Source organism: Lissotriton vulgaris, chromosome 1_1 (genome assembly GCF_964263255.1).
Source record: "Lissotriton vulgaris chromosome 1_1, aLisVul1.2, whole genome shotgun sequence".
In the NCBI taxonomy this organism is placed as follows: domain Eukaryota; kingdom Metazoa; phylum Chordata; class Amphibia; order Caudata; family Salamandridae; genus Lissotriton; species Lissotriton vulgaris.
Window position 1 is genome coordinate 289,606,948 of NC_141685.1, and position 27,063 is coordinate 289,634,010.

A 27,063-nucleotide genomic window follows, 5' to 3' on the forward strand; every position below is an offset into this window, starting at 1 on the left:
GAGCCGGGGGTTACCCTCCCCCTCCACGTGCTGCTGGTTTCGGATGGGCGACACCTGGTGTCGAAATTATACGGTGCTATTCGCAGACAGCGTTCGCTCCCGGCCAATCGGGTGCGCGAGCAGTGGGTTGCTGAGTTGGGAGCCCCTATTACCGACGAGCAATGGAAGTACTGCTGTGGACTCACGGCCAATGTTTCCTCCAGTTGTCGCCTTAAAATTATCCACTACACATTTGTTCAGAGGTACTATTACACCCCGGCGAGGAAACTTCGGTTTCATTTAGCGGAGGATGACAGATGCGCTAGGTGTCGTGCAGAAGGCGCTGACTTTCTGCACTTGGCTTGGAGTTGTGCGGGGGTGCTGGAATATTGGACTCAGGTCCATGAAGCCCTGCAGATTATGGCGGAGGATGGGGTGACACTTGACCCCTTGGTGATGTTGCTGGGCTATTCTAAGGACGTGCCTGCCTCTCACCGTAGATTTGTTGACGTGGCCCTGCTGCTGGCTAAGCGTAGGGTTGCTTGTTGCTGGGGTCGTGGCAGGGTACCGCGCTTCCAGGATTGGTTGACTGACCTCATATACTGTCAGGACCAATATAATATCTACTCTGAATTGATGCCTGTCAGATGCAGACCGAAGGACTTTTGGAGTCCGCTCCAGGTGTACCTCCTGACCAGAGCTGTGCAGGACTCTGATTCTGAACATGGGGACCGTGTAGGGGTTGGTTGACGGCTGCATGGTGGGCTGGGATTTCATTTTACACCTGCTGATCCTCAAGTATCGGGGGAGAGTCTGGGCTGCTTCCTCTTACTGCGAGCTTTCGGGGGCTGTGGTTCCTCTTATGACAATTGGATGGTTAGAAATTGAGATCGTGCCCCTGTCAGGTTGTTTTTCTTGGCCCTTCTATCTGAGTCTCCTTTGTTTTATTTTCTATGCGCTAATAGAGTGTGGCCATACTGTATTGTCTTATTAGCTTGTCTGTGCATGCTGGATCATTTCTTTCTTATATGCATTGTACATTTCGATGTGGCTATATGTATTGACTGATATGCTACCCTGTACTTGCTTCTATCTCACGTACCATTGTAATTGCCATATGTGACTGTATGTACTGTGTATGCACTTCCTTTGTCCTTGTTTGTCTCCAAATAAAGGTTTAAAAAAAAAAAAAAAAGACCCCTGCACCACTTTCAGAGGGCTGCTATCAGGAGGTGCACTGACAGTGCGCCTCCTGAGAGTTTCTTTGCCTCTGCGCCAGCGTCTATAATATAGCGCAGTTGCAGAGTCAAAGGGATTTCTTCATTTGCATGGGATACACCCTATGCAAATGAGGAAATGCCCTCTTGCGGAAGCTTTGGTGCTGTAAATGCGCCAGCGCTTTTAGTATTACAGAAGGTGCTGCACAAGCGCCTGTGGCGCCTTTTGTAATACCAAAGTGCCCGATGGGTGCGCAAAGCGAGCGCAAACGTCTGTTGCGCCCAAGGGGCACTTAGTGTAATATGGCCCTGATATCAAGTCCTACCCTGAGATCAAGCCCATGTCCAAGAGCCGAGTCTCACACTCTGTGTAGGAAGCAAAAGATGTATATGTTATGCTTGTAGGCCACCGGAAAAAATAACTCTCTGACAGGGCAAGTATAAGAAATGGACCAACAAAGGGTTACAAAACAGAGGACAGAAACCACAGTTGGGGTGCAGCATTAATTTCTGCAAGACCACTGATGTCCTTGGAAAAAACTAGTAACTAGAAACTGGAGATCACCCCTCCTCCTCACCACCACCCCACCAAACATGAAGAAAAATAGGAGGAACATGCTGGAGAACATAGAGAACATTGTAGCGAACTCTTTTGCAAAATATTTGAAACTGTGAAAAAACATCCAGGCATATAAAAGTTGTAACATTTCCAAATGTAATTCAGTCTCTAGACCACTGTATCATGTTGGAGGGCATAAAGTACTGGAAAGGATACAGTCTAGACACCAGATGACAATGAACACTGTTGAGAAGAGTCATTCCTCGACACCCTGTCCATGCTCGGCGGGATGCATATCGAGTCCTTGCTGTTCTCTGTGATCTCCACTCACTGTGTTCTGCAGGCTCCTGGAAAGAGCGCCCATTAGGAGCAAATTTACAAGAAAGTGACGCATCTGAAGAGATGCGTCACTTTCCCTGCCCTACCATGCAAAACCCTTGCGTCACCATGGATGCGCCGTATTTACAATACGGCGCACCATGGCGCAAGGATTGACAGATGCGTCAGAAATTCTGATGCATTTGTTGACAGAAAAGTCACGCATGGCAGGAGTTGTGTTGCAAGCACGACGTTAACTCCAGCAATGCATGTTGGGGCCTATTACTAATCCTTACGCCAGCTTCAAGCAGGTATAAGGTTTTGACCTAAAAGTCACTCAGGGAAATCTTGTAGATTTCACTGCATCACTTTTACAAGGATTTCCTGCGTGGGAATGCCTACCCTGCATACATTATACCTAACGCAGGTATAATGTCAGGCAGGGCTTTACAACGAGACCCAACTCCCCAGATGCGTCACGTTGTAAATATGCCGCAACTTTTACGCCACCGTTGCATCAAAAGAGTGAAGCAACAATGGCGCAAAAGTGATGCAAGGGGCTTGTAAATTTGCCCCTTATACCTAATATCTTAGACGGCTCCTCTGGTGAAGTAACAGAAGATTTCTTGCCCTTAAATGTGAAGGAAAGCCCCATCTACAGGGAATGTTTTCTCTATGTACACAGACTTCATCTCTCAGTTTCTAGCCAAGGTCCTCACAAACACATCCTGGAATATATTGTTCTGATTCTCTCAGAATAGGATGCCTCAAACTTACAGGCAGCAGTCATGACATCTGCTTTGACTTAGAAAATGTGCAATCAAATATAACTTAAGGAGGCAAGTTGTTCTTTGCTGGTAAGTTGAGAAGACGCTGTACATCATATCCATTTCAACTACCTGTAGGAGGTGACAACAAAATGCTTGCACACGTGGGGTAATTCAGCAGTTGAAATCTCCTTTCTGATGTCTCAAATCTGTAGGTTATTCCACCTACAGCGATTTTTGATTTCATCATCGTTGAGCATTGGTGCTGATTTTTTTTGCTGCAAGAGGAACACTCTCTCCTCCAGTTCAACATGACCATGAGCATGCTCTGCTAAATGCTCTTGAGATAGCCAAGCCTAATTTCGGCCTTTTGGAACGAATGGTCAAGCTTGGATTAGGAATTCCAGAAGTCCTATCTGAGGTTATTTATGTCTTTGGGAAGCTTTGTCGTCAAATGAAAAATATAGCTTTTTTCTTAGCTGGGGCTGCCAGATTTAAAGATTCAATCTGGGGGCTGGATGACACTCCGAGCATCAGGCTTGTCTACTGTGATTGAGCGATGTGGCTGAAGTAGGTCTAGGAAGGAAAAATCCATCACACCTTTGCTGCTTGCCATCATTCAATTACTCTGCTAAGGTTGCCTACCTCCCCATTATATTCATGTTCCTTTCCTCACCTCAAACATGGATCTTCAGGTCTGGGTCAACTACCCTCAGTTTATGAATAAACACAGCCTACCTAGTGCATCACGGCAATCAAAAAAGGTCCTAGATAGCCTATGGGGCCAGGTGCTACCTAATTTGAAGGCTGGTCCTTTACTTTTAAGTTTTACATATCCTGGTAGTAAAAAACTCCTAAATTAATTTTTCACTGCTGTGAGACCTACCCCTCCCATAGCATAACATTGTTGATTCCTTATTACATTTAATAAGTCTAATTTCCAGTTGGAGCAGGTAGTTATATCATTTTTGGTACCTTTGAAATTGTAATGATAAACCATTTTTAACCACATTGCTGCTGGACATATTCCCCTCCGGTGCTGAGGAATAATAGCAATGGGTGTGGTCATGACGGAACGGTTCCGTCATCAGCACAGCTCCACTGTGCCTCATGACCGAACCGTTCCGTCATGAGCATCGAAGAGGTTAATGGTAAAGTCAGGTTTTTAATTGCAATGTTATAAAAGTTATGTTTAGAAAGTTGATATTTTCCTGCCCGTAGCCCTTTGTACTGGCATCCTGTCTTGGGTCACGCAAATGGGGGTAGCTGATAGACTTTGTGAATTCTTCCTAAACAGTAACACAGTAGAGGGATTAGATGTCCCTCGAAGGGTAACAACTGGCAGGATGGGGGTGTGGAGATGAGTACAGCCCTACTTACACCTCAATGACCTGTGCCCTGCCTTCACACAAAGGGTTTAAGGACCCTGTGTTGTCATTTCAGCCTACTTGGAGCCAGGTCAGGGGAGTCAGGAAATTCCATGCACTTCAAAGAACATTGACAGAAACTTCTTCCATTTTCTAGAAGCAATGCACCAGGATATAAATAAACTCTTCAGACAGGGGACCAAGACCCCTGACCTCCTGGTCAGAAACCTGCTGTCCCAACAGCTCTGCTGTCAAGTGCCTTCGCTCTGGCACTGTTTTTCTGGACGTTGTTGCTCAGGTAGGTGTTGAGTCCCTTCTCCACCCGCAGGCTCCAGCCTGCGCCTCATCCCTGGTGGTCCAGTGGGAGAGCCTTGCTCTTCTGCTGGTCCCTGTTGTCTGGTTCTGTCCTTGTGCCAAATTGCTGTTTTTGTCTCTTTTGTGCCCGTTGTCTGTCTCTGTGCCACTTTGCTGTTGTTGTCTCTTTTGTGCCCGTTGTCTGTCTCTGTGTCTCTTGCTGTTTTTTCCCTTTTGTTCCCATTGTCTGTTTCCATGCCACTTTGCTGTTTTTCGTCTCTTTTTGTGGCTGTGTCTCCCACTGTGCCACTTTTCTGCTTTTCTGTCTCTTTTGTGCCGGTTTCTGTCTCTGTGCCTTTTTCTGTCTTTCTTTCCCCCTCGTGCCTGTTTTCTGCCTCCTCTTTGTCCTTCCTGCCCCTGCTGCCCCTGCGACATCTCCCCCGCCAGTTGCCGCTTCCCCCCCTACCAGCTGCGCTTTGCTCCCCCTCTCCTGCTTAATGGCAGCCTCTGTGCGGCATTGCCGCTGGCGCACCAAAGAGAAGCCTATATGTGCCCGTCCGCGACCCGACCGCAGTCAGCGCCAGAAACCCATGATCTATGACCTTCGACCGCAACAACTCTGCTGTCCTCCTCACACTCAACCCCGGATGAAATAACAAATGCCAGAGATCAACGCCGAACATCACCCATGGCCAGTTCTCCTGCCGACCCTATCAAACAATCCTTCACCATCAACAGCCCCCCCACGACCGCTGAAATCACCATGGACGCCCACACCACTGAAGCCCAGACTTGCATACTCCTCAACATGCTCTCCCTCCACAGACACGCCACGGAGATCTGGGACCTGCTCCATACCCTCTCCGCAGACGTTGCCTTCTTCACAGAAACATGGACCAATGCCACCTCCGCCCTGACATCGCCACCGCCATCTCCGACGGATACAAGATCCAAAGAAAGGACTGCCCCCACTGCCCAGGAGTAGGACTCGCCTTCGCACACAAGAGCTCCCTCCTATTCTCCACCTCCAACATGAGCGAGCCCCCCTCCAACACATAGCACCTCCACTTCCGGATCCAAACCAGCCCCAGAACCACACTGCGCAGGACCTTCATCTACAGACCACCCGGGCCTCGCCTCTATTCCGTCACCATCACTGCTGACCTCGTCGCACCCCACACCATCGCCTCCACAGACTGCATCCTTATTGGAGACCTGCACTTCCACCTCAACAGAGCCGGACACACCCTTGACCCCATCTTCGCAGGAGGGACAATCATCCACTTCAGCCACACCATGCAGCTCCTCCGGACAGACCACCACTGCGTACACTTCACCTTCAACACCACCACCGCACCCAAACCCACCCCGCGCAAGATCACAGAGGAACACCTCAACACCACCCTCCTCTACAACCACCCATCCGCCATGACCAATTCCAACTCCGCAGCCAAAGAACTACACTGATGGATCTCCAGCTGCGCTGACAAGCTCGCACCACTCCCGCACCCCATCAAACAATGCCCCCTGAAGGCCGCCTGGTTTGCCACCCACCTCCAAGAAGCCAGGCGCGCCTGCAGACGCCTCGAGAAACTCTGGCAGAACAGCAAAACCACTGAAGACCAGAACAACTACAGGTATGCATAAATGAATACCACCAGCACAAAAGAGCCACCAAGCAGACCTTTATCAAGAACAAAATCCACACCAATGCAAGTAACGCAAAAGAACTCTTCAACGTCATACAGAAGTTCACCAAACCCCGCCAGCGAAGCCACGGACATCTCACCATCCCAGGCTCTCGGCAACAAGCTCAGCTCCTATTTCCACCTGAACATCAAGACCCTCTATTACAACTTCAGCGAACAGACTCTTCCACTGGAAACCTGCTACCAATGAAGACACCACCACAACCATGAAGAACACTCACTCAGGAGCACCCACGGACCCCTGCCCACCGCACTTCTACCACAGAGCCGCCCACGCCATAGCACCTGAACTAGGCTGGACCATCAACGCCTCCCTCAAATCCTGCATCTTCCCCTGTGACTGGAAGGGGCATCGGCCAAGCCCCTCCTCAAGAAACACACGGCTGAGCCGACAGACCTGAAAAACTACTCGCCATTCTCTCTCCTTCCTTTCGCAGCCAAAGTCATGGAGAGATTCATCAATGCCCGGCTGACCACCTTCATCGAAGAGAACGCCTTCCTCAACTCCTCCCAGTCCGGATTTTACAGCAACCACAGCACCAAGACTGCCCTCCTCGCTGCCACTGATGACATCCGCATGATACTCGACCAGGGCAACACTGTGGCCCTCATTCTACTAGAGCTCTCCGCAGCCTTCAGCACAGTCTCACACTGCACTCTCACAGCCAGACTCCAGGACGCCGGTATACGAGGAACCGCCCCTGAATGGATCCGCCTCTTTCTCTCCGGCAGAACCCAAAGGATTGGATTTGCTCCCTTACTCACCGAACCTACAGAGGTCAACTGTGGAGTACCCCAAGAATCCTTGCTTAGCCCCGCGCTCTATAACATCTACATGGCCCCCCTCGCCACCATCATCAGACTGCATGGGCTCAGCATAGTAGCTTACGCTGACGACACCCAGCTCATCCTCTCTCTCATGAAGAACCCCGAAGACACCAGACTCAACTTTCAAGAAGGAATGAAAGATGTCACAGCCAGGATGAGTTACAGCTGCCTAAAACTGAACTCGGCTAAGACAAAGGTCCTCATCCTTCAACACTCCCCACTGCATGGGACAGCTCCTGGTGGCCCCCTGCCCTCCAAAACCCACTCACTCCAACGGACCATGCACGGAAAATCAGCATCATTCTAGACTCTTCCCTCACCATGACCCGCCAGATCAAAGTCATCGCCTTCACCTGCTTCAACTCCCACTGCATCCTCTGCAAGACATTCAAATGGGTCCCCCCCGAATGCAGAAAGACTGTCACCCATGCTCTCATAACCAGCCGACTGGACTACGGTAAAGCCCTCTATGCCGGAATCAATAAAACCCTGCTACACAAGCGCCAAACCATCCAGAACACCGCAGCCAGACTCGTCCTCGGAACCCCATGACACGAGCACATGACCCAGCACCTACAAGACCTCCAGTGTCTCCCCATCAAGAAGGGAGTAACCTTCATTCTACTCACCCACACCTACAAATCCCTCCACAACATCGGACCCAAATACCTCAACAAAAGTGTCTCCTTCCACCCACCCACCCAAAAGAAACCTCCACTCTGCCAACTTCGCCTTGGCAGAGTCCACACGCATCTGCTGAACCAGAGCAGGCAGAAGAGCCTTCTCCTACTTCATGGCAATGACCTGGAATGAGCTCCCAGTCAACATCAGATGCTCCCCCACTCTGCACACCTTCAGGAAGAGGCTCAAGCCCTGGCTCTTTGCCTGATCTGGAGCTGCACCCCACCAGCGCCTTGAGATCCTCAGGGGTGAGCTGGTTGCTTTATAAAGCCCTGATTGATTGGTTTAGACTCACTCTTCAGTTCACTGCTGGACCTGAAGAAGGATTCTCAGAGAACTGCCTGCTGCTCTCACTATCTGGGCACTCTGCCAGACTGCTGCTGTAACTGGAAGGGCTGCGTTGCTGCCTGGAGCCTGCCTTGAACCCTCAGAGGACAGCCCTGCATTTGGGCCCTGCATCTTCACCTGTACCTAGGACTATCAGGAGCGATTCCAAGGACTAGATTTCTGGCCTCCTGCTCAGAACCACAGGGACATAAAAGATTCCCACCATCTTGAACTCTCACCTAGACCCAAACCAGGTGAGTGCCAAACCCACAAGAGGTGTCTCACCAGTCCTGGACTATTGATTGTGGTGCTAAAGGTACTCAGATGGCAAATTTTCCAAACTGAGGACCTTCACAAAATGTGGCCTAAAAGTGCTCTGAGAACTCGGAGAAGGCCAGGACCAACCTGCTTACCTATCCACAGTGGTGCAATGCAAGTCAGATTGGCTTTATAGCTTCTCCTGCCACAGCAGCAAATCCGTTTCAGCGGTCCTTAGCCAAAGGGGTTTTTGACCACATGGAACTGTCTTCAGCTACAGCCCTCTGCTTCGTCTAACTGGAATATTTTGACGACTAAGTCGGAAGGTAAAAATCTTTACAGCGGTTTCGCCCCAAGACCATTCAATGTTGACGATACCTGCATCCTTGCCGTGCTGAACTTCTAACTCCTCAACCATTTTCCACAATATTTTTATTAAGTCCAAAGGTAAGCGCAGGCTGGGCCCAGTCTCCTTCTTATATCCGAACTGTGCTCCATCACGGTCACCCTTAACTTTCGACTGACCTGGTCTCGCAAGACTAGATGTCCGCTGTTGGCGCTTTGAACTTTTAAGCACTAGTTTTTACCAAAAATATTTAAAAAATCATAACTCTGGTCCCCCTGATTGAATTTGTGTCATTATGGTGTCAAATAATTTGTTAACGTTTACTCTATTTTTCAAAATTAGTTTTGAATTTTTTTCTGTTGTGTTTTCACATTATTACTGTTTGTGTGCTGCAAAAATACTTTACACATTGCCTCCAAGTTAAGCCTGACTGCTTTATGTGCCAAGCTGCCCAGGGTTAAGCACAGGTACATATTGTGACTTTTTAGGGTTAACCCTGGAAGGGATTGTGGCTGTTGATTCACCAAGACTCAGACCCAAGTAAACCAACACCCACATTTCTCACAGCTCTCTACAGCATCTGTCTAGATCAATTATAATCACTCAAAGGCTCTCATCAGCATTGATCTAGACTTTTTAACACCATCGCTGCTAGTGATATTTTCCTCCTGTGCTGGAATTTTCAAAAGTCCATAGAGCATGACGAGCTGGGCTCGTCATCAGCGTGCGAGGAGGCTACTTCATGACGAGCCCAGCTCGTCATGAGCCTGGAAGGGGTTATACTCGTTCACACAAAAGGTCTCTTTCAGCATTGATCAGGACCGGCGATCTTTAAAAACATGCAAAGGCTCTCTATCAGTTTGGGTCAGTATCGATGGAGCCTAAAGCCATACAAAGGCTCTGCATTATCTTGCGTCTTGACTGATGGTTCCCAGAAGACACATAAAGGCCTTCTATCAACAATGGTCTGGACTAATGATTTCTTAAGTCATGTTTCCCCTCTGTAATAGCAAGGGTCTAGATTGATGGTCCCCAAAGCTGCACAAGGCTCTCTCTGATGATATGAGTCTGGATTGATAATTCCTAAAGCCTTGTAAGGCTCTCTGATCGTTTGAGTCTAGACTGATTATTCCAAAAGCCACGCAAGGTTCCTGCATTAGCTTGGGTCTTGACGGATGAACCCTAAAGCCATGTAAAGTGTTTGTATTGGATTGGATCTTGACGGATGAACCCTAAAGCCATGTAAAGTGTCTGCAATGGCTTGGATCTTGAGGTGAACCTAAAAGCCATGTAAAGGCTCACTTAAAGTAAGAGTCTAGACTGAAGCTTCCCAAAACCATCTGAAGGGTTTGCATTAGTTTCAATGTAGTTTAATGATACACCTCACTACACAAAGGCTTGATAATAATAATAATAATAATAATAATAATAATAATAATAATAATAATAATATTACGAATAATAATAATAACTTGTTTTTCATTTCTAAATAACAGGTGTTATCACTACCCAACTTAATGGCCCTTAGTTACTGACATCTGAACGATGGGAGACTGAAGTGGCCATACTTTTTGAGGTTAGACAAGTAGCCTACAGTGCATTTTAAGAACTAAGGGCCCAATTCACAGAATGAACTTAAGACTCAATCCTAAACTTACTACTATTTTGGTATTCACAGAATGCACTTACTACTTTTGGCATTCACAGAATGAACTTACTACTTTTGGTATTCACAGAAGTTAGGATTTTGTCTTAAGTTTGTCTTAAGACAAACTTAAGACAGACTTAAGACAAAATCCTAACTTCTGTGAATACCAAAAGTAGTAAGTTCATTCTGTGAATGCCAAAATAGTAGTAAGTTTAGGATTGAGTCTTAAGTTCATTCTGTGAATCGGTCCCTTAGGGCCTTATCTACAAGAAAGGGACGCAGTGCAGCACCACCATTTGGCTGCACCCCACTGCGTTACTTTCAAAGAACAGGGATGCGTCATATATAAAATAATATGTTGCATCCCTATGCTTTTCCCTATGCTGGTGAACAATTGGCTGCCATGCGCCTGCGCAGGCATCCTTGCGCCATGGTTCAATGTGTTTATGCATGAAGGGACACCTTCCTTCACAAAAACAATCATGTGACGTGTTTGCTCTTTCTGCAGCACGCATAGAAAGAGGAAATAACGTGTAGAAATAAGGGAGCATATTTACCAGCCGCTTACACCACCAGTGTATCAATTTTTTTGATGCACTGGCAGCGCAGTGTGGTGTTACATATTTACAAGCCACGAAAAGCCAAAGCCTTTCGTAAACATGGGAATGTGTGAGAATCCAAGCGCCTCCGTAGGGGAGGCATAAGGAGGCGCAACGAGGAGAAATACTTTTAATTCTTTGAGTTATTTTCCTCTTTTAATGCGGGCTGCATTCTACAGCACACACAGGAAGAGGATATCACCTCATGTAATGGTTTTTGTGCAGGAAGGTTTCCCTCCCTGCACAAAAACAATCTCCACTAATACGCAGACACCCTTGCACCTTGCATTGGCGTATGGCAGCCAATTGAGGACCATCAGGGGAAAGCACAGGCAAGAGACATATTGTTGTAAATTTGACGCATCCCTGTGCTTTGAAAGTGGCACAGCACAGTCAAATGGCTTGTGGTCCTACGCTGCGTCACTTTCTTGTAAATAAGGCCCAAGGGGCATAGGGAGGGATAGGATTCTGATGCATTCGTAGGTTACCGAAATGTGAATCTGGGAATGTGGAAAAATCCATGGATGTTGCGTGCTGCGTAAAATGGGGCCACGAAAAGCCACACAGGGTGGCGTTACGTAGCCTTGTAAATATGAAGCACCACACTGCACCACCAGTGAGTCAAAAAAAGTGAGGCGCGAGCGGGGCAAGGTCTTGTAAATATGCCCGTTTGTTTTTCAAGGAGCTCACGCACACCTGAAGGTCACTTGACTTTGACACCAACATTTCACAACATTGATTTGTTATGAACTGGGAATAAATAACAAACACGTTTGGGCACTGAGTCAAGTAGCCTTAAATGTCGCTGTAACTTCACCACTCCTGTCACTTAAGGTCATTAATGATGATGTGAGCAGTAGCTAAATGTGTGGCATAACTTCGTACAATCACTCTTAGCTCATGCTCAGAGGTGCCCCGCAGCAAAGTTGAGTGTGGCATCTAAACAGTGATCAAAGAGTGACTACATGTTGCACAACATTTGTAGACACAACATATTGCATGTTTCGTACATAACACATTCTTATTTGCCCAACCTTCAAGTCTCTGACATCCTCATATTGGATTGGCCTTTCACTGTGTTTCATCTCTTTGATGTGCAGTAAGGTGGCATGTCCAATTACTCTTTTCAGCACTCAACTGGGTTAATTTTTTTATTTAACAGCCCCAGTATGGCAGTCCTGGGGTTATTTAACATTTTCCACCATTTCTCATAAGGGAACTGCATTTGACTTTTATTAGAATTGAGCTCACATCTGGCTAAGGGTTACATTAAAGATTTCTTCTAGCATGTTAGGCAGGTAATGCATAACATAAAGGAATATAAGTGGGTAAGAGTGAATCAGGGGGACGCTTTTCACCGAGGGGGTCTGACTGACATCAAATGGACAATGACACCCAAGCTCGAGTTATTTGTTATTTGTGATGTCACTCAGAACCCACAGTGAAAAACACCCTTTCACTTTTTACTAATCTACCATTTTGTTACATAGGCCCCTGTCTTGCCCACCAAATCATCTGCCTCTGCTTTTGACAGCTACATAGGGGCTGAGGAGTATCGAGGAGCTATATAGAACATGCCGTCCACATCCCCTTACCAAATAGAACAAGCATTGGCATAGCCAATAGGTGTCGCCTTTGGGACCTTATAAGTGTTTAGCCATCCAACACATGACCTTATAAGCGTTTAGTCAGAGCAATTGGCTTTGCCAATTAAATTATGCTATTTTGCAGAGTAGTGTAGCTGTTGTGCAGCATGTTGCAAAGTTATAATAAAGAGTGTTATAAGCATTTTTGTTACCTGGTATACAATTAATAAGAATATGTATAATTCAGTGATCCTATTTAAAAAAGAATTAACATAAAAAGTGTTTTTGAAGATATATGAGTGAAGGTGATTATTGTTTTAAAGTAACTAAGGCCAAATGTGACTTCACAAGCAAAATAAAGGGTTATACAGTGGAATACCACAAACAGTTTCATATTACACAAATCAGTGATGGGAATTATTAAAACTGTCTTGGCAATGTTTTCCGTTATTTTAGAGAAGCTATGTGCCATTTATTAAGATATGAAGGACCTTGGCACATGACAACCCTGCGTCTCTGTTTAAGGTGTTACTAGGCCCACGAGAATCTCTTGTGAAGCAGCGGGCTGAGGAATTTCCGGCATTTTACAGCCCCTTTAATAAAAGCGTAGGGGCAGAGTGAAGGGGTGAAGGCATTCTTCTGAGCTGTGAGGGTTTGTTTCATTAAGGCATGCCAGGAGTAAAATCTGGGAGAAGGATGACTTTGAGGAGTTTAGTATGTACATGTTGCACAAGTTGACCCTGCACACCCGAACAATTAGTAAACACAATATATATGCTTAATATGCATATCTTCTCAAAGAGATCCAATTGTTCTCCCAAGAATATCCAAAGCCAGGTTTCTTCTTTAAGCAATCCTTTTATTCACAATTGTAGATAAAAACCAATAGCCAACGCGTTTCGTCCGAAACCGGACTTCTTCAGGGCTGGATTCAAATATATCTGTATGGCACAGCTTCAGGTTGGTCTTTAAACTTGTGTTTTCAGAAATGATTTTCAATAAAGAGGAAAAGATCATATATTCAAGATGTGCCAAAGGTCCATTATTTCCAATCAAAGTAAGTGCTGTATATGTGGTCCCGGTGTCTCGCATTTATATTGTGTTTACTAATTGTTCGGGTGTGCAGGGTCAACTTGTGCAATTTGATGTGTAAAACAAAAAGGATTTTTTGTTTTATGATTTTGGGATCTAGGGGACTGTATCCCAGACCATCTGCACCCACACATATACATACATTAGGAACTTGGTCACCGGTGCGGGCATAATAGCCTCAATCCCCGTTGCTTGTCTGAACCTAGTATGTACATGTGTTAGTCAAAATCACAAATGGAAATCAAACTTTACACTAGAAGGGCCCGATTCACAGAACTAACTTAAGACAAACTCCAAAACTTACTACCTTTGGTATTCACAGAAGTTAGGATTTTGTCTTAAGACAGACTTAAGACAGACTTAAGACAGACTTAAGTTAGGATTCTGTCTTAAGTCTGTCTTACGTCTGTCTTAAGACAAAATCCTAACTTCTGTGAATACCAAAAGTAGTAAGTTTGGGATTTTGTCTCAAGTTAGTTCTGTGAATCGGGCCCAAAGTGTATATTAACGAGAAAGCGTCTATTATGTCAAAAGTAAGTATACAGGCGGGTAGCTGCGCATGCAGAAATGCGTGGCTGTGAGGGTTTGGTACACGCTGATAAATGACATACAAAAACATGCTAAACAAGACAAGGGTAGTGTGGCAAAAGGTTGCTATTATGTCTGACCAGCTCCGTATATAGTAAATATTGTTGTTTTATTGAAATGCAGCTTGAATGCAAATGCTAGGCTGGCCGCATCCGCAGGAAACAAAGCTGCGAATGTGTTATTGACTCACAAAAAGGGAAACAAAAAAAAAAGTAAATTAGAACTGGCATCCATACTCTGCCTGCCTGATTGTCACAAATAGTCCTAGAAAGAAATCAAACAAATGTTGAAAAATTTGTTTGGCACTGTTGTGGAAATATAAATGAGAGAAAAAGAAATGGATCGCATCTCCAGCCATCTATCACGTTCTATACCCTTGGACAAACTTGAAACAGCCTAACATTATTTTTACCAGCGGTTTTAATCGTTCAGCCCTGGTCGTAAAAGTAACGTTTGTTTCTTTGGGAAAAAGAGCATGAGGAGGGGAGCTCCGATACACAGCAACAGCTGTAAGGAGATAGCCAGGCGCGATAAGTATCTTTCTGTTCCTTCCCGCCCCATATTCCTCAAGAAGTGCTGGGAGTCGTGGCCTCTCTGGGGAAGGAAATATGCCATTACAGTTAACCGGGGAGAAAAAAGCGGAGACTGCCATGTATTGGTTTATGTTTTCTGTGAGGTGGGTTGGTATGCATCGCATCAGAAGCTAAACAGTGTCTGCTACTGACCCATGCTGAAAAAAGAAGGTTGACTAAAGATAGTGTGGCGGGAAAGAGCGTGGTGGCATTGGCACATCATGTCAACTCATACTTTATAGTAATACCAAGCTGCGTGGCTGTGAAAGCGAAAGTCTTCGCGATGGCGGTGAAAGCGACAGTGATCGCATTTGCGATGACGAGCTCTTGTGCTCAGCACTTGAGGGATGCGCTCGCAGCAGCGTTTATTGCAGAGACGGAGGCGGAGCGAGGCGCGCACGCTTGCGCGCGTAACCGAATGCTGGTGGCCGGCAACAGCCTTTGGAAGCATTTCCAAAAGCCACAGACTAAATGTCTCGCAAAGCTGCGCATGCGCTGACTCAGTGGGACCTAAAAAGAATACTGACTTCCTGCCATCCATCCACACCATCCTCTGCACACGCTCCCACCCCTTTCAAAAACTGACATACAATCTGGTGTACTGCCAGAAACCCACATTACCCATCTTCAGCTCTACCCTCTGCCCATGCAAATATTTAAAAAAAAATACCTGGACTCCTCACAACCTCACTACTCTGTGTGCTTTCCCATCAACCTCCCTAACAAAAGTCAGGCTTGCTTCTCTCACATGAACAGAGAGTTGGTACCATACTGCAACTGTATCTGTGAAAACCTCCAAAACCGGTCCCCGGATGCTTGTTTCCAGTCCAGGACGGACCTGGCCTGGCAGTTCGGGCTGGACTGTTCCCATTGGGCGCAGGGTCAAGACTGATTTGCAAATGGCTGGGTCCAAACTGGAATGGCGAGCAAAAAAAACAAGGATTTAGGCCCAGATCTCTGTACTGGGGTGAATGTATGACATTGTTCTGTATTCTCTCCATCAATTGTTCTTTTTACAGTATCTGTGAGAAGCAGTCTTCAGCAAAAATATAGCCTCATGCTAGCCGAGTGATTGACGAACCTCTGCTTGTCATTCTACCTAAAATATTTGGTGACTCTGACTGACCCACCTTGATTAACCGCTAATTTCTTGAAAGTATCTATATGTACCACATTTGAACCAGATCGTACATTTGGTGTTGATTCAAAGAACTTTGAACCATTCTTACAAGAGTCCTCTTCTAAGAAAGATACGTTTCGTGACTCTTAACAATCCTCTCAGCGTGATTTAAAAAATCCACCTCAGAGCGTAACTCCATCCATTCCACTAAGACCATTTATTTCCTCTGGTCCTCTCAAGGGGTTTTTTCCTCAAAAATAACTAGTCCTGATGATGGTCTTGTTGACGACAGCCTAAAAGACCGAAACGTCGACCTAAAGATCATCTCCCCAGGCACTTTTGCCACAGGATACCTAGATATATTTTTGTATTTGGTTTCCTTATATATATACCTTTGGAGTTGATTTTACTGTTATGAATTGTCATTGAAATGCATATTTGTTGCTCTTCATAATAGTCTTTGCATTGTTTTGTTCAACCTGTATCCCCATTTAATTAACTTTCTCTTTTTGTGATTCATATCAATATAAATAATCCTTTTAACTTTACACCCTTCCTTGCTGTGTGCCTCTTTTTACTTCTTGTCATTTTTTAAATTTGTCAACAATGAATGTATTGTCATTTGATAATAGTGTCTAACCAAGTCATTAAGTTATCCTGAGGATACTTTGGGTTCTATTGTTAGAACTAAGAATCTAAAAAATAATTGAGTAAGATTCTAAACAAAATCCCTTGTAGCTACTCTTTACTTTGACTACCGACCGCCCAAGCCTACAAGGGTAAATTGGGTTTCCACGTTTGTCTACATGATTTAAATATAGCATTTAAAAGCTGAAACATCAACATTCACAAGAGAATGGAGGTTACAAGTGCCTTCAGAGGTGGGGACTTTTGAAAAGGCAGCGTTAAAAGATTTTGAAGCCCACAAAGGCCAAGCTAGACAACCCTTTTTCAATCTCACAAAAGAGGAGAAGCGGTGCCTTAAAAAATTAGGTTCTCATTCCATGATCATCCTTAAACAAGCAGAAAAAGGAGGGGCCACTGTGACTCTTGATACCACTACTTATCGTAAGGAAAGCCTGCAACAGCTGAGCGACACGAAATACTACAGACCCATACAATGTGACCCTACACAAAGAATACAGAAGGAGATCACAGCTCTAGTTTACAGAGGTAAAAATCGGGCTGGATTGCTTCTGGTGAGGCATATTTCCTCATTAAAACCCATCCTAGGATTCCAGCATTTTATATCTTACCTAAAATCCACAAAGTACAGAGACTGCCACCAGGTAGTTCTATTATTTCTGGCATAGGGTCAGTACTTGAACCCCTGGCACAATTTGTTGATTGTTTTTTTAGACCCCTTGTGGCGGAGATACCATCATATCTGCAAGATACTAAACACGGTCTGTCCTTTCTTAACAAGGTCCAGTTGGATCCTGATAAACACTTATTGGTTATGTATGATGTGGAAGCTCTATATACCAATATTCTGCAGGATGATACATTGCACACTATAAGACATCTGTTGGAACATCATCCTGATGATGATTTTACCCCCACATCATTCATCATAGAACATGCCACCATTGCAATGAAAGAGAATTGTTTCTCCTTTCAAGATCAACTATATTGGCAAGTGACTGGTACATCCATGGGCAGCACCTGTGCCCCCAGCATGGCAAATTTGTACATGCATTGGTTTGAAACAACACACATTTACTCAATGGATTAATCACTTCCAGGTGAACCTGAAACTATGGAAGAGATATATTGATGACATCTTTGTCATCTGGGAGGGCAATTCCACATCCTGGATACGTTTTCTATATGACTAAACACTCTAAATGCCAACTTGAAATTTACATGCAAACACAGTAAGAGAAAACTTCCATTCCTTGACCTCTTACACTATCCTAAGGAATGTGGTATTTACACTGATTTGTACCAAACACCTATGGCCCTCAATTCACCATTCAGTTACAAAAGCTTCCATCCACGGGCCCTACGGGATAATTTTCCTCTAGGTCAGTTTCTTAGACTTAGAAGAAACTGTACAGTGGTATATAAGTACAAACTGCATGCCGACAATTTTAACGAGAATTTGATATCACGACAATATCCTAAAGACCTTATCCGCAGAGTTTCCAAATGGGCACATAACAATCGAGAAGCCTTTTTGGGAGCTTACCCGAAGATCAAAACTGAATGATTGGTTTGTGTAAGCACATTCAGTCATCTCACAGACACAGTAAAGAAGGCCATTATTAAGAATTGGCATATTCTAAATAAAGGTACCACATTCTGTGAGAAACCATTGTTTGCCTTAAAGCACAGCAGTATTCTAAGTAACATCCTTTATCACACAAAATCATGTTGCCTTTGGGAGTCATAAAACCCAACAGACATTATGGACAGGTGAGCCAGCCGTAGGGCTGTATGTGGTCTTACACAACAGACAAAACAACTGGAACTTTGTCTAAAGACACCATGGTTACTGAAAACCTACACCAATTGCAATTCATGGGGCATTATTTATTTGACTATTACAAGGCTTCCCCCATTGAGAGGAAGACTCCCCGGTGCACTGCTCAACGAAGACTCAAGCGTCTAAAGTTTTAAAGCAATGTTCATTCAAAGTTTAATCCACAAAGTTTAATCTCTTTTCACGTTTAATCCATATACATTGTACTTCATGTATGGTTCAACTGTTTCAAAACGTATGAGATACACATAATCCACAAGATTGTAATCCAATCATCAATAATCCCAATGCATTTCGGGCTGGTATGAAGCCCTTCCTCAGGGGATAGCTCTACAAACCAAAGGAAAATAACGTAATGAGGCCAAAATAATGCATTTACCAGAATGGCACGAAATATTTTACACTGTCAGAAATAACATTATCAATGAAAGAGCAATAAAAGAAAACTGAACAAGGGTGCTAAGAAACATGAAAACCAAAGTTCCCAAAACAGATCATAAAGAATACTGTGAAAAAGAAAATAAATGCGATGCTAAACGCAAACGTGTTTGTGATCAGGCCAAAAAACACGCTGTGGTAAAGAGAATAGAGAAAGACCATCAGAAACCTGGGTAAATGACGTCCATAACTCCCATGTGTATATCGAATATAAACGGAAATGCGTGCTGGCGTAGTTAATAAGCACCAAACAGAGAAGTTACAAATCCCGTAAGTGTCCGCTCTCCGCTGTGAAATCAAGTTAAAGACAGTCCTCAGTAGAGGTGCTTACTAGAATAGCCGTCCGTGAGCAAACTTCATCAGCATTCAGCTGCAGTGTCTCGGACGTGCGGCGTGTGAGTGCAGTTAGTAAACGCGAGTAAAAATGAAAATAGGACTATGTAACACCCAACTGTGGGCGCCATCTTAGAGAGGTGTAGTGAGTAATGAGACAATGTGTGAGAGTGAAAAGGCGGTCTCCACCACCACCAAAGGTAAGTCAAGGGGAAGCAACCCAAAAAAGAACGCAGACGGACAGTTGGGAAAGGGAAAACATAGAGAGGATTAAAAAGATAAAAAACGTAAACGATGTGAAAGGTAGGAAGGTGAATGACCAACAGGGTAAGGGAAATGTGATAGATAGTGACACAAAAGATCAGTGAATTAAAGATAACATGAAAATTCCATGCGATCATTGAGTCCGTGTGGCTGCATCGTCGCCATATAGCGGATCCAAAAGTTCTCTCTCTTTAACAAGGTCTTCTTATTGTCATGTGTCAGTGGTACTTGCTGCAGTATTTGATATTTCAACTGGGTGACAGTGTGTTTTTGCTCCAAAAAATGTGTAGCAACCGTAGATTTAAGATTGCCAGTTCTTATGTTGCTTTTATGTTCCAATAGGCGTATTCTGACTTTCCTCTCGGTATGACCAATATAGCACTTACCGCATGGGCACTTCAACAAATAAATTACATTCGCAGAATTACAAGTGGCATTGACACGAAGTTTGATGGGGTAACCCTTCATGGGATGGTTGGTGATGTTACCTAAAATGCAATTATTGCAATTGCTGCAATTGTGACAAGGTCTGAGTCCCTTGAAGATGATCGATTGATGTTTCATATTGGGTTTAGACAGCATCTCTTTCAAGTTCCGTCCCCTGGTATATGCGAACAACGGTTGTTGTGAAAAGGCTCCCTGAAAATCAGGCTCCATGCTCAATAGTGACCAATGGTTGGAAATGATACTTTTGAATTGTTTGCTCAACACTGTGTATTTAGAAACCACTACCATCCGGGTGTTCTCAGTTTTTGGACGCAGCACTTTCAAACTAATACGCAATGTGCGTTTGAGACACTATTTTCAAAATATCGTTACTACACCTATGTTAGAGGAGGATATGTTACGAGGACTACGTCCCCATAGTACCTTCATGGCTCCTGTGAGTCATAAAATCATTGATACATTTGAAAATTTAGTGAAAAGTGACATTGCCAAACTTCCATTTCAATCCAGGGTTAAACGTGATAACTTGACTAAATCAGAGAAAAACATTGTACAAAAAATTGCTATTCTAGTAAGTACCTCTACTGAGGACTGTCTTTAACTTGATTTCACGGCGGAGAGCGGACACTTACGGGATTTGTAACTTCTCTGTTTGGTGCTTATTAACCACGCCAGCACGCATTTTCGTTTATATTCGATATACACATGGGAGTTATGGACGTCATTTACCCAGGTTTCTGATGGTCTTTCTCTATTCTCTTTACCACAGCGTGTTTTTTGGCCTGATCACAAACACGTTTGCGTTTAGCATCGCATTTATTTTCTTTTTCACAGTATTCTTTATGATCTGTTTTGGGAACTTTGGTTTTCATGTTTCTTAGCACCCTTGTTCAGTTTTCTTTTATTGCTCTTTCATTGATAGTGTTATTTCTGACAGTGTAAAATATTTCGTGCCATTCTGGTAAATGCATTATTTTGGCCTCATTACGTTATTTTCCTTTGGTTTGTAGAGCTATCCCCTGAGGAAGGGCTTCATACCAGCCCGAAATGCATTGGGATTATTGATGATTGGATTACAATCTTGTGGATTATGTGTATCTCATACGTTTTGAAACAGTTGAACCATACATGAAGTACAATGTATATGGATTAAACGTGAAAAGAGATTGAACTTTGTGGATTGAACTTTGAATGAACATTGCTTTAAAACTTTAGACGCTTGAGTCTTCGTTGAGCAGTGCACCGGGGAGTCTTCCTCTCAATGGGGGAAGCCTTGTAATAGTCGTTGTGTATCAACGCTGACCGGCACAGACAGCGTTATCCCTGGCAGCACGCCACATACCATTATAAGGTTAATTTTGAATATATACCAGCTGTGCAAATACCTCCTTCAATTCTTTGTGAGCATTATTTATTTGATCAGGTGTCCTTGTGACTTATTATATGTGGGAATGACCAACCGAAAGGTGAGAACAAGGATTGTTGAACATGGAAGTTTGATTAGATGTAAAAAGTCTAACTCTAAACTCACTAGACACTTCCTGAAAGCAGAACATACCGAGGACCATTTCAAATGGACAGTTCTAGACAAACCCCACTATTCCACAGAGATAAATCCACTTGACAAAACTCTGTTCCGGAGGGAAAAGCATCGGGTCTGCAGATTGAGGTGCCAACAGACAGGTCTTAATGATGTTATCCCCTGGTGTTCTCTATGAATATATGAGAAAATTTGACACACCTGACGACCTTCATAACTTATAACGTTTGTTTCTGATATACACTATATACTGTATTGGCCCTCTGACATATATACCCTCCTGTATTAGGGACTTCTGCGCCATCGCAGTAGGTTAGTTTTTTACTACTTCCTTCTATTTCCTCCATTGCATTCTACTGTTTTGATTCTACTGTCAGCAAGTTATCTGCGGTAGGGATATTTGTACCACAGTCCTTGTGTACATGCCATATAACATGACCCAACCTGGATGCCACCTGAGGGGACTTTCCATCACCCTTTCTAATTGGTACGCACTAGTTAATCAGTTTTGGTTTTTAATTTGACATGGCCTTAATGCAACATTCATAATTTTTAGGCCACGGACAAGTTATATATCTGTAGGATACAACAACAATCAGTATTTATCCTTGCATCAGTTGATATGATAACTTGTTGGTCTCTCGTTCATACGTCCTGAATGTTCGATTTACCTCCAAAAGAACAACCTTGTGTATATTTAATAATGATTATTCATGTATTGAGAATCGCATGAATATAATAGGAATACATGTCCCGTGAATACTCAGGATGTACTTCTGGGTTGCTCTGTGAACACTCAGGTAGTGCAACCGAGATGTTACGCGGAAGTTAAATGGACACGTCTCCTTGGAGTCTCTCTCCCGCCAGCCCTTCACGAGATGCAGCACATCGAGACTCTGCAGGTATGTCATTTCCACTTCCCTAATTCCATTGACATACCATCTGTTACGGTCTTCCTCGGCCCAGTAGTGGCCAGCTATTGCACTTTTAGATGAGGTACTTCCTCCGGTAGCTCTCCGACCGGCGGAGTTTTTAGACATGGCGTGACCCGTCCTCTGTAGAATGTTTCTGTCCCTTTCATATTGCCAGTATTTGGCATGGGGTCAGTACTTGAACCTCTGGCACAATTTGTTGATTGTTTTCTTAGACCCCTTGTGGCGGAGATGCCATCATATCTGCAAGATGCTAAACATGTCCTGTCCTTTCTTTACACGGTCCAGTTTGATCCTGATAAACACTTATTGGTTATGTATGATGTGGAAGCTCTATATACCAATATTCTGTAGGATGATACATTGCACACTATTAGACATCTGTTGGAACATCATCCTCGTGATGATTTTACCCCCACATCATTCATCATAGAACGTGCCGCCATTGCAATGAAAGATAATTTTTTCTCCTTTGAAGATCAACTATATAGGCAAGTGACCGGTACATCAATGGGCAGCACCCGTGCCCCCAGCATGGCAAATTTGTACATGCATTGGTTTGAAACAACGCACATTTACTCGATGGATAATCCCTTCCAGGTGAACCTGAAACTATGGAAGAGATATATTGATGACATCTTGGTCATCGGGAAGGGCAATTCCACATCCCTGGCTACGCTTTCTATATGGCTAAACACTCTAAATGCCAACTTGAAATTTACATGCAAACACAGTAAGAGAAACCTTCCATTCCTTGACCTCCTACTCTATCCTAAGGAAGTTGGTATTTACACTGAATTGTACCAAAAACCTATGGCCCTCAATTCACTATTCAGTTACAAAAGCTTCCATCCATGGGCCCTAGAGGATAACTTTCCTGTAGGTCAGTTTCTTAGACTTAGAAAAAACTGTACAGTGGTATATAAGTACAAACTGCATGCCTTCAATTTAAGCGAGAATTTGTTGTCACGACAATATCCTAAATACCATGGGCACAATTCACAGAATGAATTTAAGACTCAATCCTAAACTTACTACTATTTTGGTATTCACAGAATGCACTTACTACTTTTGGCATTCACAGAATGAACTTACTACTTTTTTTCACAACCAATTTTATTGAGCAAATGAGCAGTGAGAACGTGGCGTCCCCAAGATCGAAGATCACCACGACAATATCAATACAGCAAATCACGTAGGCAGCAAGTGATGAAACAGACTCAAGAATAGGCTCAGTATAGAAACCCCCCATTCGCCCACCCTATCCCACAACTCCGATCCCCCCAGCCCCATAACTCCCCTCCCAACCCCCCCATCCACACGTGTACATAAAGCAATAGAATAAAATGTGCAGGTGTAGTGCAACCAAAGCGTCGCTGCTTCGGGCCAGCAATGTCACTGTAGTCAAATGTCCTCCTCTCGCTCCGCCGGGGGATCCAAGGACAGACCCCGGTAGTCGGCCCATCGCTTCCATATTTTGTAGTGTTTGCGCGGGCAGCCCCTCGCTTCAAAGATCGGCCTCTCCAGACCCATGAAATAATCCAGCCCAGCCTTCCATGCAGACAGGGGGGGGGGCCCTCACCGCTTTCCACGCCCGGGCCAGATCCCGCTTAGCCACAACAAGCCCCAAGAGCAACAAGTGTCGCTTATATATGTTTCCCCCAACCCCCTCCATGATGTGCAGTAAACCTAGTCGGTGGGTACGGGGAAGGTCCCAGCCCAGGACCTCGGACAGACAACTCCACACACCCCTCCAGAACCCTGCCAGCCGGCCACCCGTCCACACAGTGTGCATCAGGGACCCAGGCACCGCCCCACAGCGCAAGCATTCCGGAGATGCAATCAACCCAGCTTTCCACAGCCGTTCACGCGTATAGTAGGCGCGATGCAAGTATTTAAATTGGATGAGTCGGAGCCGGACAGCAATGGCGGTTCCACGTGGGGATTCTAACGCCTCCCTCCAATCGTCCTCATCGAGAGGGCCAATGTCCACCTCCCACGCCGCCCGAAGAGAGTGTAGGGTAGAGGAGCAGTGGGTGACCAACGTCTGATATATCCTGGAAACCTTTTTGTCCCCCAGATCCCCCATAAACACTTTAGCCTCCACCGGGCTGAACTCCGGCAGGGAATCCAGACCGGTGATGCTTGGGGTGAGGGCATGTCGCAACTGCAGGTAGCGGAAGAACTGGGACTGAGGCATTTGGAACTCTGCGCGGAGTTCCTCAAAGGATTTGAGGGTGGTGCCGGACATGACTTGGCCCAATTGTGTAAGACCTATGGCTTCCCAGCCCTCAAAGCCGGTCAGGGCCGCCAGCTCCGGGAGCAGACCATTATGCCAAAGTGGCGTCTCGGCCGTTAATTTGCCCCACCAGCCCATGCGGCGCAGGGTCTGCCGCCACACAGCAAAGACCACTTTGGTGACCGATGGCAACACACGGCGCAGGCGAGGCGAATATAAGATGGTGTGAAGCGTATGATCACCCATGAGCGAGCGTTCCAGGGCGTATGCCGGATCTCCCCTATCGCCGTACCACCATTCGTTAAGAACAAGTAGTTGGAAAGCCTGGTAGTAGGAGAGGAGGTCCGAGGTGGCCAGGCCACCACAGTACGTGGACAAAAAGCATGTCTTCAACGCCACCCTGGCCGCACCGCCATCCCACAAGAAACGGCCCAATACAGAGTTAACTTGACGGAACCACTGCTGGCCAACGGGGTACGGGAAATTCTGAAGTTGGTATAGGAGACGTGGAAGCGCCACCATCTTAAAGATGGCCGACCTCCCAAAAATAGTAAGCGGCATCCTGGACCAAGTCTTGACATCAGCCTGGACTCGTTCCCACACTGGCAGGACACCACGAGCCCAAGCCACCACGCGCAACTCCGATAGGAAAATGCCCAGATATTTCAGGCCATCCGTTGCCACCCGCAGACCCTCAGCCCAGGAGTCAGTGACAACTCCGCCGCCCAGCACGCACAGGGTCGATTTATTAAGGTTGAGTCGGACACCGAGATCTCACCAAACACGCGCATGACCTCCAGAACCCGGGGACCTGAGAGTTGTAGGTCGGTGAGAAAGAAGAGGACATCATCCGCATACAGCGCAATCCGATCCACCAGGTCTTCGCTCCAGACAAAACCACGCAGCTGGGCATCCGCCCGCACCCGCGATGCCAGGGGCTCCATGGCAAGGGCGAACAGGTACGGGGACAGAGGGCAGCCCTGTCGAGTGCCCGACCTATACGGAAGCGCCCAGAGGTAGCCCCGGCCACTCGGACCGAGGCCGTAACGTTGGTGTAGAGCAAGCGTATGTACGACAAGAGCACTGGGCCTAGGTTGAGGCGGGCCAACAAAGTAAACAAAGTAAACAGGTATGCCCAGCTCACAGCCCAGCTCACAGAGTCAAAAGCTAGTAGCTAGTAGCTAGTAGCTAGCTAGTAGCCAGTAGGAGTGCCGCCTGCTCATCCCGAGTACCCATGGCATCAACCGCCGCCTGTGCCCGTCGGATATTATGTCGAGTGGCCCTACGGGGCATGAATCCGGCCTGGTCGGGGTGGACCAGGTCAGCAATGTGGGGCAACAATCGGTTCGCCAAGGCCTTAGCCAGAATTTTGGCCTCGATGTTTAAGAGGGAAATGGGCCGGTATGAGTCGTGCCTGTCCGACGCCCTGCCCGGCTTCAAGAAAACCACGATCTCGGCATGGCGCCAGTCCGGCGGCAGTTCCCCTTGGGTCCGCGCCACCTCCAGTGCGCGCCGATAATGAGGCCCCAGCTGGAGGTGGTACTTTTTATAGAATTCGCATGGGTAGCCGCTCGGGCCCGGCGCCTTTCCAGTATTCAATTGACCTAGGGCCTCCCCGAGTTCCTCAGCTGTAAGCGGGGCGTCTAGAGCGGCCCTGGTCTCGTCGGTAACGGCCTGCGGTAGCAGGTCGTCGAGATAGGCGGAGATCTCACCCGTCTCCAGGTGGTCACGGGGTGCGTACTGCGTCTCATAGTAGTGGGCAAAGCTAGCCGCGAGCATGTCTGGGTCGGTCATAACCGAGCCGTCTTCCGCCGTAAGACCCGGTAACACTAGGGGCTGGAAGGTCGCCTGGCACAACCTGTGAAGCATGGTACAGGACTTGTCGCCCCACTGATACACCCTGCTACGCGTGGCGAGCCACGCCTGCCTGGCCTCGTCGTAGAGGACTGAGGCGTACGACTGTTGGGCCTGCAGGAGCTGCCGTACCGTGTCGTCGTCGCCCCCATCCCGGCCACGCTGCTCTAACTCCTCCACGCCGGCGGCGGCAGTCACAATGGCCTCCCGATGCTTCCGCCGAGCAGCCACGCACCAAGCTATATCGACACCCCGCAACGTGGGTTTCAGCGCCTCCCACACCACCATTGCATCCACATCGCCCACTAGGTTCTCTCGCCAATAATGATCAATCGCCTCACGCAGGTGATGCACATACTCAGGCTGCTGCAACTGCCAGGACGACATCCGCCATCGAAACGGCTGTCTCTTCGAGGGGAGGGCTATGGTAGCCATAACAGGGGAGTGATCAGACAGACCTCTGGGGAGTATCACAGCATCACTGACTCGGCTCAGACAGGCACCCGGCACAAACAAGTAATCAAGTCTTGAGAAGGACCCATGCACCGCCGACACATATGTGAATTCACGCGCAGCAGGATGAAAATGGCGCCAAACATCAACCCAACCCAGGCTATCCACCGTTGCACGTAGTCTGGTGGGAGCAGCAGCAGGGGGGGGATCCACAACAACTGGC